The sequence below is a fragment of the Acomys russatus genome, chromosome 13 (assembly GCF_903995435.1).
Source record: "Acomys russatus chromosome 13, mAcoRus1.1, whole genome shotgun sequence".
In the NCBI taxonomy this organism is placed as follows: Eukaryota; Metazoa; Chordata; class Mammalia; order Rodentia; family Muridae; genus Acomys; species Acomys russatus.
The window spans coordinates 4,036,705-4,050,395 of record NC_067149.1 but is presented as its reverse complement, the minus strand read 5'-3'; positions in this window follow the sequence as shown (position 1 = coordinate 4,050,395).

The following is a 13,691-nucleotide window of genomic DNA, read 5'->3' as shown; positions in this document are numbered from 1 at the left end:
TGCTACAAAAATTGGGCAGCAGAGTCCTCATCAGAGCCAGCCCCCACTTCCCTTATTATGGTCCCACATAATGACCAAGCTGCCTATCAGCAACATCTGTGCAGAGGGCACAGGTAGAGTTCATGCATGCTCCCTGGATGAAGTCTGTTTCTACAATCCCTGCCTAGGCCCTGGTTAGTTGGCTATGTCGGTCCTCCTGTGGATCTCCCGTTCATTCTGAGTCCTCCATCCTCCCCTTACTATTCCCCACAACTCCTCACACTCTACCCCATGTTTGGCGGTGGGTCTCCATCAGCTGCTGAGTGGAGTCCATAAGAGGGCAGCCATGCTAGGCTCCCATCTGAAACCACAGCAGACTATCATCAGTAATGCCAGGTGTTGGCTGTCTCCCATGGATGGGTCTCAGCCTGGGCCAAGCACTGGCTGGTCATTTCCTCAATCTCTGCTTCAGCCCTGTCCCTGTCCATCTGGTAGGCATTGGAAGTTTTGGGTAGAAGTTTTTGTAGGTGGGTTGTTTTTCTCCTCCTTCTTGTCAGAGGTGTGTCTATTTAGAGGAAGGCTGCTTCAGTCTCCATGATTCCTGCCACAAGGGGTCTCAGCTAGAGTCACCCTCACATCCTTGCTGGAGCCTATCATGTCCTAGGTTTCCAACTTGTCACAGAGAAGGCCCTACCCAAGGGTTCTTTTCTCTCTGCAGGCCCTCTATCCTATCCCCACTCACCCCAGGTCTGATACCAACTCTCATTTCCCTCTATGCTCTTTCTCTTGCCATGTTCCCTCTCTTTAACCACTTCTGCTGTCTATTCTATTTTGACTTCTAAGTGAGATTTAAGCATCTTCCCTTGGTTCCTCTTTGTTGTTGTTGTTTTTTTTTTTTTTTTTTTCCGTGTGTGAATTGTAGTATGGTCATCCTGTATTGTATGGTTAAAATCCACTTATTAGTACAAACCATGTGTGTCTTTCTGGGTTTGGGTTACCTCATTCAGGATAATCTTTTCTAGCTCCACCCATTTGCCTACAAATGGAATGTTTTCCTTGTTTTTAATAGCTGAGTAGTATTCCATTTTGTAAATGTTCCAGTTTCTTAACCCATTCTTCAGTTGAGGGACATCTATGTTGTTTTCAAATATTTACTATTATGAATAAAGCTGCTATGAACATAGTTGAGCATATGTCCTTGTGGCATGGTGGAACACCTTTTTGGTATATGCCCAGGAGTGGTATGGCTGGATTTTGAGGTAGAATTATTCCCAAATTTCCTGAGAAAGCACCAGATTGATTTCCAGAGCGGTTCTACAAGTTTTTAGTACCATTAGAAATGGAAGAGGATTCCCCTTTCTCTGCATCCTCACCAGCATGAGCTGTCACTTGTGTTTTTGATCTTAGCCATTCTGATGGATGTAAGATGAAATCTCAGAGTCCCTCTGATTTGCATTCCTTTGATTATTAAAGTTGTTGAGCTTTCTTTAAGTACTTCTTGGTCATCAATATTCCTTTGTTGAAAACTCTCTGTTTAGTTCTGTACCTCATTTCTCAATTGGATTATTTGGTTTGGTGGAGTTTAATTTCTTGAGTTCTTTATATATTTTGTATATTAGACCTTTGTCAGATGTAAGGTTGGTGAAGATATTTTCCCAATTTGTAGGCTACCATTTTTTTCCTATTGATAATGCCCTTTGCCTTTCTGACCTTTTCAGTTTCATGAGGCTCCATGAATTACTTGCTGATCGTAGAGCCTGAGATGTTGGTGTTCTGTTCAGAAAATGGTCTCCTGTGCCAATCAGTTCAAGGCTCTGCCCCAATTTTCCTTCCAATCGATTTATTATTTTTGGCTTTATGTTGACTTTTTGATGCAGTTGGATTTGAGTTGAATTCAGAGTGATAGATATAGATCTATTTGCATTTTTACCTATAAGCATACAATAAGACCAACATCATTTGTTGAAGATGCTTTATTTTATCCATTGTATGTTTTTCCTCCTTTGACAAAATGAAGTGTTCATAGGTGTGTGGTTTTATTTACATGTCTTCAATTTGATGACATTGATCAACTAGTCTATTTTATGCAGTTTTTATTACAATTGCTTTAGAGTATAGCTTGAAGTCAGGGATGCAGGTACTGTGAAATTGATTGTATAATATTTTTTTTAGCTACTCTTGTTTTGCTTTGTTTTGTTTTGTTTGTTCTTCCATATAAAGTCTAGAATGGCCCTTTCAAGGTCTGTAATGCCTTTAATTCCAGCACTTGGGAAGACAGCCTTGTCTCCAAAGAGAGTCCAGGACAGTCAAGACTACACAGAGAAACCCTGTCTCGAAAAACCAAAAAAAAAAAAAGATTTTTGCTGATATTTTTGTGGGGGATTGCATTGACTCTGTAGATTGCTTTGGGTAAAGTGTCAATTTTTAATATGTTAATCCTACTGATCCATGAGCATGGGACATCTTTTGATCTTCTGATATCTTCTTTAATTTGTTTTTTCAGAGACATGAAGTTCTTATAATACAGTTGTTTTAATTGCCTGGCTAGAGTTATACCAAGATTTATGCTGTTTGGCTATTGCTAAGGTTGTAGTTTCTCTAATTTCTTTCTCAGTCCATTGGTTATTTTTATACATGAGGGTTACTCATTTTTTAATTTATGTTTTACCAATCTACTTTTCTGAATTTTTTATCCGCTGTATGGGGTCTTTGGTGGAAATTTTTAAGGTTTTTTTGTATACTATTATATCATGGGTGAATATCAATACATTGACTTATTACTTTCCAATTTGTATGCTCTTCATCTCATTTAACTGTCTTATTGATATAGCTAGAACTTCAAGTAGTCTATTGACAAGATATGGAGAGAGTGAGCAGCCTGGTCTTGTTCCTGTTTCTGTGGAGTCGTTTTGAGTTTCTCCCCATTTAATTTGATGTTGGCTACCAGCTTGCTGTATATAGCTTTATCGTGTTTAGGTATGAACTTTGTATTCCTGATCTTTCCAAGACTTTCATCATGAAGGGGCAGAGTCTCTGATAGTGCATTTGTACATTGGTCCCACTGTGTCTGGAAGAAACTGTTTTCTCAGTGTCATCACTCTGCTATGACTCTTAACAATCTTTTCCTTTCCATCCCCACGTAACTCCCTGAGCCCTACAAGAGGGGTTGGTGGAGATATCCCATTTAAGACTAAGTGTTACAAAATATGTCACTATCCATTGAACAATCTGTGTTAATACCATTTAATACAGTAGGAAGCTTCTACAATAATGACTGAAGCAATTACATATGGGTCTAGAAGAATATTGTTCAGAGTCATTCTATTGATGTGTTCTTCTAGCAGAGCAACAGCACTTGTGACCCCTTCCCCAGGTCCAAAACCTGTGTAGTCTGTGGTTGTTAGTCACCAGAGCTATGTCAGAAACGGGCTCCATCTCATGAGGTGGCTTTAAATAAAAATAGATACACATTGACTTATTTTTATTGTTCTTTCATTTTTGAGTTGATAATATACTTATATTTATTTTATATTTTCCTTGGCCTTTTCTCCTTCCTACCTTTCCCATATAATTCCTCCTATCGCTTTCAAATTCATGGTCTCACATTTTCACTCTTTCAAATTCATAGTCTCATTTTTTCATTATTGTGTTACACATATACACACAAACACACACACACACACACACAGACAAATATAACCTGATTATCTCTGTAATACTAATTGTATATATATATCTATTCTCAGGGCTGATCACTTGGTATTGTATAACCTAATTCTGTGGTTTTTCTTGGAAAGAATTGTTTCTCCCATTCTCAGTATTTCTTAGTTACCTTTAGTGCTTTATGGATGTTGAGGGCTCATGGTCTTTCTCCTATCAACTTTATAATGGCTTCATGGCCCTGAGGTGAATCTCTCCTGAATGCCTATTTTGTTTGTTTGTGTGTTTTGTTTTTATTTTTGTTTTTTGTGTTTTGAGACACGGTATCTCTGTGTAGCCTTGGCTGTCCTGGACTTGCTCTCTAGACCAGGCTGGCTTCAAACTCACAGGGATCCACCTGCCTCTGCCTCCCAAATGCTGGGATTAAAGGTGTGTGCCACCACAGCCCAGCTTTCTGAATGCCTCCTCTCAAGAATGGAGCTTTCTGGTACGGTGAAAGCTAGTTCTGAATGTCTCCTCTTAAAAACTAGCTTTCATCATACCAGAAAGCTCCATGCAAATTTCCAAAGGAGGGGAGCAATTAGAAGTCCCATCCAGAAGTGAGAACAACAAGGACCGGCACTCCATGATATCTTTAAGGGTGAATGAGTGGCACACATATTGGTGGTAACCAACACTTCTCTAATTGGACTTAAGAATTAAATATCAATGGGGAACTTATGCCTGCTTCAAGAAACCTAGAAAACTACCCTGACAAGACTAGCAAAATTGTCGATCTTGGAGTAAACCTATAACTCCCATTTTTGAAACTAGCATAAGCACAAAATATAACTGAATATTTGTCCTTATATCCACAGATAAATGTATTCTTTGAACCACACCATGAAAAATTTTGAAAATAGTGCAGTATAATCATTACAGAGAGCCCCAGCCAATTGCCAAGCAATCGAGGCTATCCCCAAAGAATAAAACTACAATACAACTTCTGAACCTAAGGCTCAGGTAATATTTAGGTTTAGGGGGCAAGAAAATGTTTTAAGAGCCAGGGGATCAACAAGTTTTCTGTGAGACTGTGTATTCTAGTAATGTCAGAAGCCATGCTGGATTTTTATAACTGTTTCTTATTTATCATAATGGTGTATCAAAACTCATACAATATTTTTCTGGATTTAGCAAATTCATTCAATATTTTTTCAGAAGTTCTAAAATATTTTCTACACATCTTACTTAAATCTCTATCAGTCTGTAAATACTCAGTAACTTTCTGGACCTTATCTTTTGTAGATCATGCTTACTAATACATTTCTAATCTTAATTAGGAATGATGGACAATGACTACATTCCAAGCACTTCCATTCCAATGAGAGCTACAGTTAGCTGTCCACAGTGGCAGGCATGGAAGAAGCAGTGAGAATCTTTCTCTCTGTGTATGCTTTTCTCAACAAAGTCTAGACCTCATTCACTTTCTGGATTTTATTAAGTATTGTAAATTATATAAAGGCTAAAATTCATGGGTCTTAAAAAATACCTGATGTATTTAAAGTAGCTTATTTTGTCAGTACTTTTGTAATTATATTCATATTCATTTTGAAATAAAATATTTCAAGATTTTCAAATAAATTCTTCCTTCTATACAGATATTTACCAGATTTGTCAGCAGCTTCTTCTAAAGCTCACTATCTCCTGAGCCATATTTCTTTTTCCATCCCTTCAAAGAATACTTTAGTTTTTTTCTGTTGATTGTTTAACATTTTTACATCGTTCCCATGACAACCTAAATCCCATTACAAAGACATTGCCAGTGTAGGCTTCAACGGCTGACTATAGTTTTGCTTTATAATACAGAATTCTCTGTATTGTGAAAATCTCATTCACTTTTCCCTTCAGTTTACTTTGCTCACCGACAGAATTTCTTTAATAATAAGTGTTGTTCATCCACCTGACTCAGATTCACAGTTTTGTTTTCTCTATGTACAGTCATTTACACTCTCTATTGGTAGGTGATAAGAATTAGTTAGATTTTTAGATGTATAGAGATTAAAGCTTAAGTATTACTAGTTGAATAATTTTAATATGTCTTCTTTATTCTTTACATAGATGAACAAAAATTTTCCCTATAATTTGAATGACAATGTATTTTTTCACATCATACCAAAAAATAAAAATAAAATATGTCTACATGTTATACAATTGTTTTTAATGCTATGAGACTGTAATAGAATTGTAAATTTTCCCTTCGCTTTATCTCTCCAAACTCTGTCCTAAGTAGCTTCTTGCTTTCTTTTAAATCGATGACCTATTGGGTCATCTATACAAGGATGAGTGTATGTGTGTGTATGTGTGTGTGTATGTGTGTGTGTGTGTGTGTATGTATGTGTGTGTGTGTGTGTGTGTGTGTGTGTGTGTGTGTATGACTATGCGTATGTGACTCCATACATGTGTATGGTCATATTATTCTATATGTACATATATTCATAAATGCGTAAATACAGCACACAACTTTTTAATATATAAAACAGGGGTCCCACTCAAACTATGGCACCAGCTGTGGAAAAACCCTACCCAGATCTAGCCAATGGTCAGAACATTCTCCACAGCTGAGTGGAGAGTGGGGTCTGACTTTCACATGAACTCTGGTGCCTCACATTTGACCACGTCCCCTGAATGGGGAGACCTGGTGGCACTCACAGGAAGGATAGCAGGCTACCAAGAAGGGACTTGATACCCTATGAGCATATATGGGGAAAGAAGTCCCCCTCAGTCACAGTTAAAATAAATTTTAAAAAAGAAAAAAATTATTTATCTGTTACATATTGAAATTAATTTTTAATGCCAATTTCTGCAAAGATCATCTACAAGACAACTTATAGTGAAGCAGAATTTATATATGTATTTAGGGAAATCAGAAGATGCTTGGACTTTGTTTCAGGCCTGACACTCACTGTTGAACCATAGGCTCATGGAAATTTTGAGAGCTCCTCTTGTACAAGTTTTGTTTTCTCTATTTGTGTACGTGGATATTAATACTAGTGTAACTTGACTTATGTCTGGGACACAGATACTTTTAGAAATCTGGGGTTTTTTTTTTTTTTGTGTGTGTGTGTGTGTATGTGTGTGTGCTTTCTTATAATACTCCAGTGTTCAATCCATCTGCAGAAACACTTAGAACCCTGGAAATTCTATTGATAGTTGCCATAACTGGCATGTCCTATAAATGTGTGATGCTTCATATCACAGCTGTATAATTTTATATTATTGTTTATTTGAATAGTACTTTGAAGACAATATACAAAACAAATGTGAGAAAGTTAAAAAAAAAGAAAGAAATGGACTAAACCCAAACAACAATAAAAAGCAAAATGAAACAAAAATAAATCATATAAGCCAGGTGGGGTGGGGCATGCTTTTAAAACTAGTACTTAGCAAGCAAGGATAAAATCTCTAACTTAGATGTCCACCCACTCTGGTCTATACAGAGTGACTGGCTTTCAAAACTGAAACCAAAATCAAATCCCCACCACTAACAACAACAACAATAATAATAACAACAACAACAAAACACAAACGCTGACAACAAAAAAGAAAGAGGACATATCAGAACTCCTCTTAATACAAAATCATTTTACTTTTGTATGTGTGGAAATGAACAGAAGCCCACCTCCCACTTGACAAGCATGAGTAAACATGTGCTCTCTCTCTCTCTCTCTAACACTCATATACCTCTTGTTTGTGCTTACAAGCCTTTAACTTTAGGATAATAGCATGAAATACAAGCAATATAACATGGCCGTTACATTGACTACTTTCTAAATAGATTCAGTTGAGATTATTTACCAGTCTGTTTAGTCACTCACTTAGAAAATGGGAATAAGAAAACTTATTTGGAGAAAATTCCAGAAACAAGTAGCATCATTAAATTTATCTCCTTCAGCAGCTAAGCTCCAGTGCAGACCTCTGCTGAGTCATTAAAACAGACTGTTAAAGGGAATGATGGAGCGTCCATTCACTGTCCAAGTTTCTGTGAGAGACGCTGGATTTTAAATTTGCATCTAATTGGTTTCTGTAGATGTGTATGAGCTCTTGGCTTCTGTGTGGCCTTTAGAGTTTTCTCAGTTTCATAATGCAGAATTTACTACCAACTTGACAATATTCTTATTTTAGTGAAGCAAAACAGTGATGTGGCCTTTCTCTGGAAGAAAGAGCAGGGCCACTATTTGTGGATGTTAAATTCTTCTTTCCAATCAATTTTGATTTATGTTACCTTAGAACTTCCTTTGAAGAAGCTGCTGAAAAGATGGTTTTGAATAAGTCTAGTTAAAATAAAGTTGTTGCAAATGACAGAACCCCAAAGAGGAACTGGAGAACATTTTTCAACTGTTTGAGTTGAAATCAGTACAGTTATTTTCTATAAATTAGATATTAATCCTCCTCTTGAGATATTATTGTAATGCAGTTCTCAGTAAATAATATTCTGTTAGGTTACCCTGAATGATTCTGTGTGATTAACATACATATTAAAATTATATATGAATACATATTTGTATCTATAATAGATAATACATAAGAATACATACACATTAATATATTGGGGTTTGGTTTTTTGTTTAATTTTTTTATTTTTACTTCTTTTTTACATACACTTATATTAAAACACATACATAAAATAAAATACATACAGCAAGAAGAGCCACAGAACAATCAGGAAATGTATTGATGCTACGTTCATAGTGTTTTGGCTGTTTGTACTATGCAATCCTGAAGAAAACATTTTTCTATCTCGGTGAAAGATGATGATGAGCACCAATGAATGTCCTTGTGGAGGTGGCTTTAAATACGGCAAACAAGCCATTGGGCAAAATGGCCTCATTTCAACAATTGACAGAATTCTGCCTAAAACTAGGCAAGCTTGGATCCATGAAAAGTCAATGGCCAAACTCTGCCAAGACAGGAAAAGCATGTTGTCAATTGTTCCTGCCTCACAAATATGTCTGTCAGATATTTTGGGCCAGAATATGCTCTAGCATTTTAGAGCGTTATGAGTGACTCTCCAGGCAGCAAACTATCTGTATTTTTTTTTTTTTTTTTAATTTGGAAGCTGCTAAACTGCTCTTCCTGTTTACTCATGTATTTAATTTTACTCCTTCTCAAGTTTCTGATGGGATTGAAGACTAAATAGTTTAGTTTCACAATTCAGCTTAGTTTTTTAGGGGTTAAGATGTTATTAGGTCTAGATAGATGTTTTAAATTGATAGAGATGAAACACAATAGATATTGAGTTACATTCAGAATTTTAGATATGTTATTTTTTTAAACCAAGAAGTATGAACAATACTCAAGAAAGCAGCAAAGTACAAAGGGCTTTACAATCAGTCTTATCTGAGCCTTTAATTCATACATTAAAATTCATGCTGTTTCCATACATGTCAGAAAATAACAGAATGCTTAGATATGTAAAACCTACTTTACCATTTACAATTATTTTCTAGGATACTGATATGGATCACTTAGAAAGTGCTTTCTAAGCAGATATGAAGCAATGCTTTCATGGGCATTGCATGCACATACATGCAACTCTAGCACAAGAGAGGTTATATGGAGACATGTGGAAAGCTGAGCTTCCGAGTCAACTAGACTAGGCAGGGGATGAACTCTATATTCACTGAGAGATCCTGTCCCAAAGGAGAAGGTGATAAGTGTTGCAGTATATTCCACTGTGAACCCCAAGATAGTGTTGTTTACTGGAAAAAACTTTCTAGTTCTGGTGTGGCTTAGCCTTAGCACACATCTTTAATATAAGAGATTTCTGCTTGTGTATTTGTTAACAGCACTAAATAAAGCCAACCACTGGTCAAGAGGCAGAGCAAGCACCCAGTGGAAGGGAGTAACATAAAGAGTCAGAGGAAGTCGGAAGGATGGATAGAGAGATGCACAGGATGTGTAATGGGGGAGCATTGAGTTTGAAGGCTTTGGGGGCAAGGTTTTGGGAAGGAGGTTTTCTACTGGGCCATCAACTAAGGATGAAGGTCAGTTGGGTGTTTTCTTTGACACTCTGAGCTAGCATGATGGCTCCCAAGTCTTTATTGGAAAAAATCTATCATTGGAAGTTTTGTTTTAAAACAACAGAAAAACTAAGAAAGGACAGGATATAAGTTTCTGTCTCCATATTCATAAATATGCACAGTAACTCAAGCATGCATATACACAAGCATATACACAAAATGCTACGCTTAAACATACACACACAAGCACAGTAACTCAAGCATGCATCTACACGAGCATATACACAAAATGCTACGCTTAAACATACACACACACACACACACACAATTTAAATTGCTCCTCTCAAAATAAAATTCCCAATACAAATTTGTAGCACAACTTATCTGTTCTGTCTAAAAAATTCTAGTGTATATTTTTCCATCTGGAATGCCTAACTATGTATCACAGGGTTTTGTGTACTTTTTCTATATTCCAAGGTGACATTTTTGCCCCTTATAAGTGAATAGAGATTGTTCTATTTAGATCCTACTGAAATCCTTTCTGATTAGCTTAAAATAAATACAAAACATTAATCTGAGTATGTCACAAACTCTATCTGGGAAGCAGTAAAATGAAAGTTTTAGAACAATTTCTTACAAGCTGAAAAATGAAACCTAAACGAATGTCTAAGATGTGCTGTGAGTATAAAATGAGCTTGGAGAATGTGGACTGAAGGGGGAGGGAGCAACGGGTGGTGCAAGTCCTGCATGCTAACATGCACAGCATCTTCCCCTAAAGGCCAAGATGTGAGCGACTCCAAGCTTGGAGAGTGTGGACTGAAGAGGGAGGGAGCAACGGGTGGTGCAAGTCCTGCATGCTAACATGCACAGCATCTTCCCCTAAAGGCCAAGATGTGAGTGACTCCAAGCTTGGAGAGTGTGGACTGAAGAGGGAGGGAGCAACGGGTGGTGCAAGTCCTGCATGCTAACATTCACAGCATCTTCCCCTAAAGGCCAAGATGTGAGTGACTCCAAGCTTGGAGAATGTGGACTGAAGAGGGAGGGAGCAACGGGTGGTGCAAGTCCTGCATGCTAACATTCACAGCATCTTCCCCTAAAGGCCAAGATGTGAGCGACTCCAAGCTTGGAGAATGTGGACTGAAGAGGGAGGGAGCAATGGGTGGTGCAAGTCCTGCATGCTAACATTCACAGCATCTTCCCCTAAAGGCCAAGATGTGAGTGACTCCAAGCTTGGAGAGTGTGGACTGAAGGGGGAGGGAGCAACTGGTGGTGCAAGTCCTGCATGCTAACATGCACAGCATCTTCCCCTAAAGGCCAAGATGTGAATGATTCCAAGGTACAAGCTCATGGCTCCTGATGTAGGTCCTTCTGATAGTTAACCCACTTTTCTATATCTTTTGCACATTTATTCTGTATTTTTCTGTGACAGTGAATCTAGAAAGAAACTACAGGAAAGGGTGTGCTTTAGGGATTTTATTCTCCAAATTTTAAGTTACTCATTTCCCATTTTTGGCTATAAAACTACAAGAGATTTTCCTTTTGGTTTATTGCTTTTAATTTCTAAGGTGTGTGTCTGTGTGTGTGTGAGTGTGTGTGTGTGTGTGTATGTATGTGTGTGTTTGTGCCAGAGAGAGAGAAAAAAGGAAAGGGAGAGGGAGGGGGTGAGAGAGGGAGAGAGAGAGAGAGAGAGAGAGGGAGAGAGAGGGAGAGAGGGAGAGAGGGAGAGAGGGAGGGAAGAAGAGTGAGAGTGAGAGGCAGGGTGCCTGCTGTGGGCAGAAGAGGACACAGGACTTCCTAAAGCTGGAATTATGGGTGGCTGTACGTCCTAGAAATGTGACTTGGCTCTTCCAGAAGATCCTCATGGGTTCTTAACTTGAGAGCTATCCTTCTTGGGCACAGTTTTGCTAAAATAATTCTAGATTGTACTTACCTATTTCCATGCTTTAAACTGTATTTGTTTCCTACTAACAGAAAACTCCTGAAGAAAATATACCCAGAAATTTGTGCTTCATTTAGCATTTTTGGCTCTTAAATACTTTATCTTGGGGAGTTTAAAGACTGAATCCAGAATGAGCAGGCTAAAAACATCTCTAGAGACTTTAGCGATTAAAGAACATGAATCAAGACAGGAGAAAAAACTTGCTGAAGATGTAAATTATAGTAGCAATTGTCTAGATAGCTTTGTTCTTGTCTGTTTTCTCAATAGTGTTGATGATTTCCATAAGGACATATTGCATTCATTTCAAAATATAATAAAAATAATAATTAGAGCCAGAGACTTAAGTCAACCTCCTGGTTCTATATGCATTACTTAGTGAATAGATGTTTTATTACATTATCAAAATAATGACACAATGGTCTCTTTAAAAAAATAGTCTGCTATAGTACCATGTTTCTAACCCAAGTGTCTATTGCATTTTATGTAATAATCTATGCAATAATCTATGCAATAGATACACTTATTGCATTGTTTGATGACTTGAGATTAAATTTTAATTCCCACACAAAGGAAATAAATTAGGAAAGCTACACCCTTCACAATAGTAACAAAAAGCATAAGGTATTTTGGTGTAACTCTAACCAAGCATATGAAAGATATGTATGAAAAAATTTCAAGTCTCTGAAGAAGGAAATTGAAGAAGATATGAGAAGATATAAGGATGTCACATGCACATGGATCAATAGGATTATCACTGTACAAATAGCCATCTTACCAAAAGCAATCTATAGACTCAACGGAATTCCCATCAAAATGCCAACACAATGTTTTACATACCTTGAAAGAATAATTCTCAACTTCATATAGAAAAATCACTGAATAATTAAGATAATTCTGTCCTAAAAAACAAAGAAATATAAGAAAACACTTAAGAAATGAAAATGCATAATTTACAAGATATAGCATACAGCACAATTTTTCTATCTAATAATTCATGAGCAATTACAAAATTATACCTAGAATAATGATGTGATTTTTAATTTATAGGAATTCTTCTTTTCTGAAGAGAAGAAAGGGGGAAAGTGGAAAGTGTGAAAAGGTGGGACTTAGTGTAGAGGAAGGAGAGGATGAAATCTGGATGTAAAGTTAATAAATACAGAAATTTAATAAAAATGTTCCTCTGCATTTAGAATTGCTTTATAATATACAGATTGACCTGAAAGGTCAACTTTAAGGTAGAAAATCTGAAACAGTTTTGTGGGAATTCCTATATTTTTACTGTGAAGGTAATTACATACCAGTGAATTTTCTGTACTTTATTGAGAAAAAATATCAGAATTCTTAGTGTTTGAATTAATAAATAAAGATATAAATATCAAGTGACAGTTTATAAGAAATAACACTTTAAGAGATTGTAACAGGTAATTGTAGAACAGAAAAGAACCAATGAAAAATAAAAACCATGTAATATACTTCCATTGTTTACTTTTTTATGTCTTCAATAAGAGGTTGTGTTGAAACATGGCTCCTTGTAGTTAAGTTCAGCTTGAGTATTTGCCAAAGACTCATGGGTGAAGGTGTAGATTCTGGCCTATAATGCTCTTGGAAGGAGGGCCATCTTTATACTTCTTTAAGGAGATGTCGGAACCCTGATTTTTCTTCTTTCACTCCTTGGCACTTTGATGTAGATGAGCTTTCATTTCCTTATGACACAATTGTCATACATTCTATTGATAGAAACCTAAAGCAACAGGATCAGGAACCATGGTCAGAAACCTCCAAAGCACAGACCAAAATCACCTTTTCTTATTTTATGTTAAGAATCTCAAATATTTTCATTTTTCATTTATATTAAGATTTTTACATATGCATTTATATTATTGAACATATATACAATAAACTACCTACAGTAAGAAAAACCATGAAACAATAAGGAATTATATAAATGTTATATTCTTAGTATTTTGGCTATTTGTATTTGGCATCCTTGAAGAGAACAACTTTCCTATCTTGGTGGGTCTAAAATTCTGAATATAAATCAATATCTATATCCCATATTATCAACTTAAAACATCTATATAGACCTAAAAGCATCATAACCCCTAAACAACTAA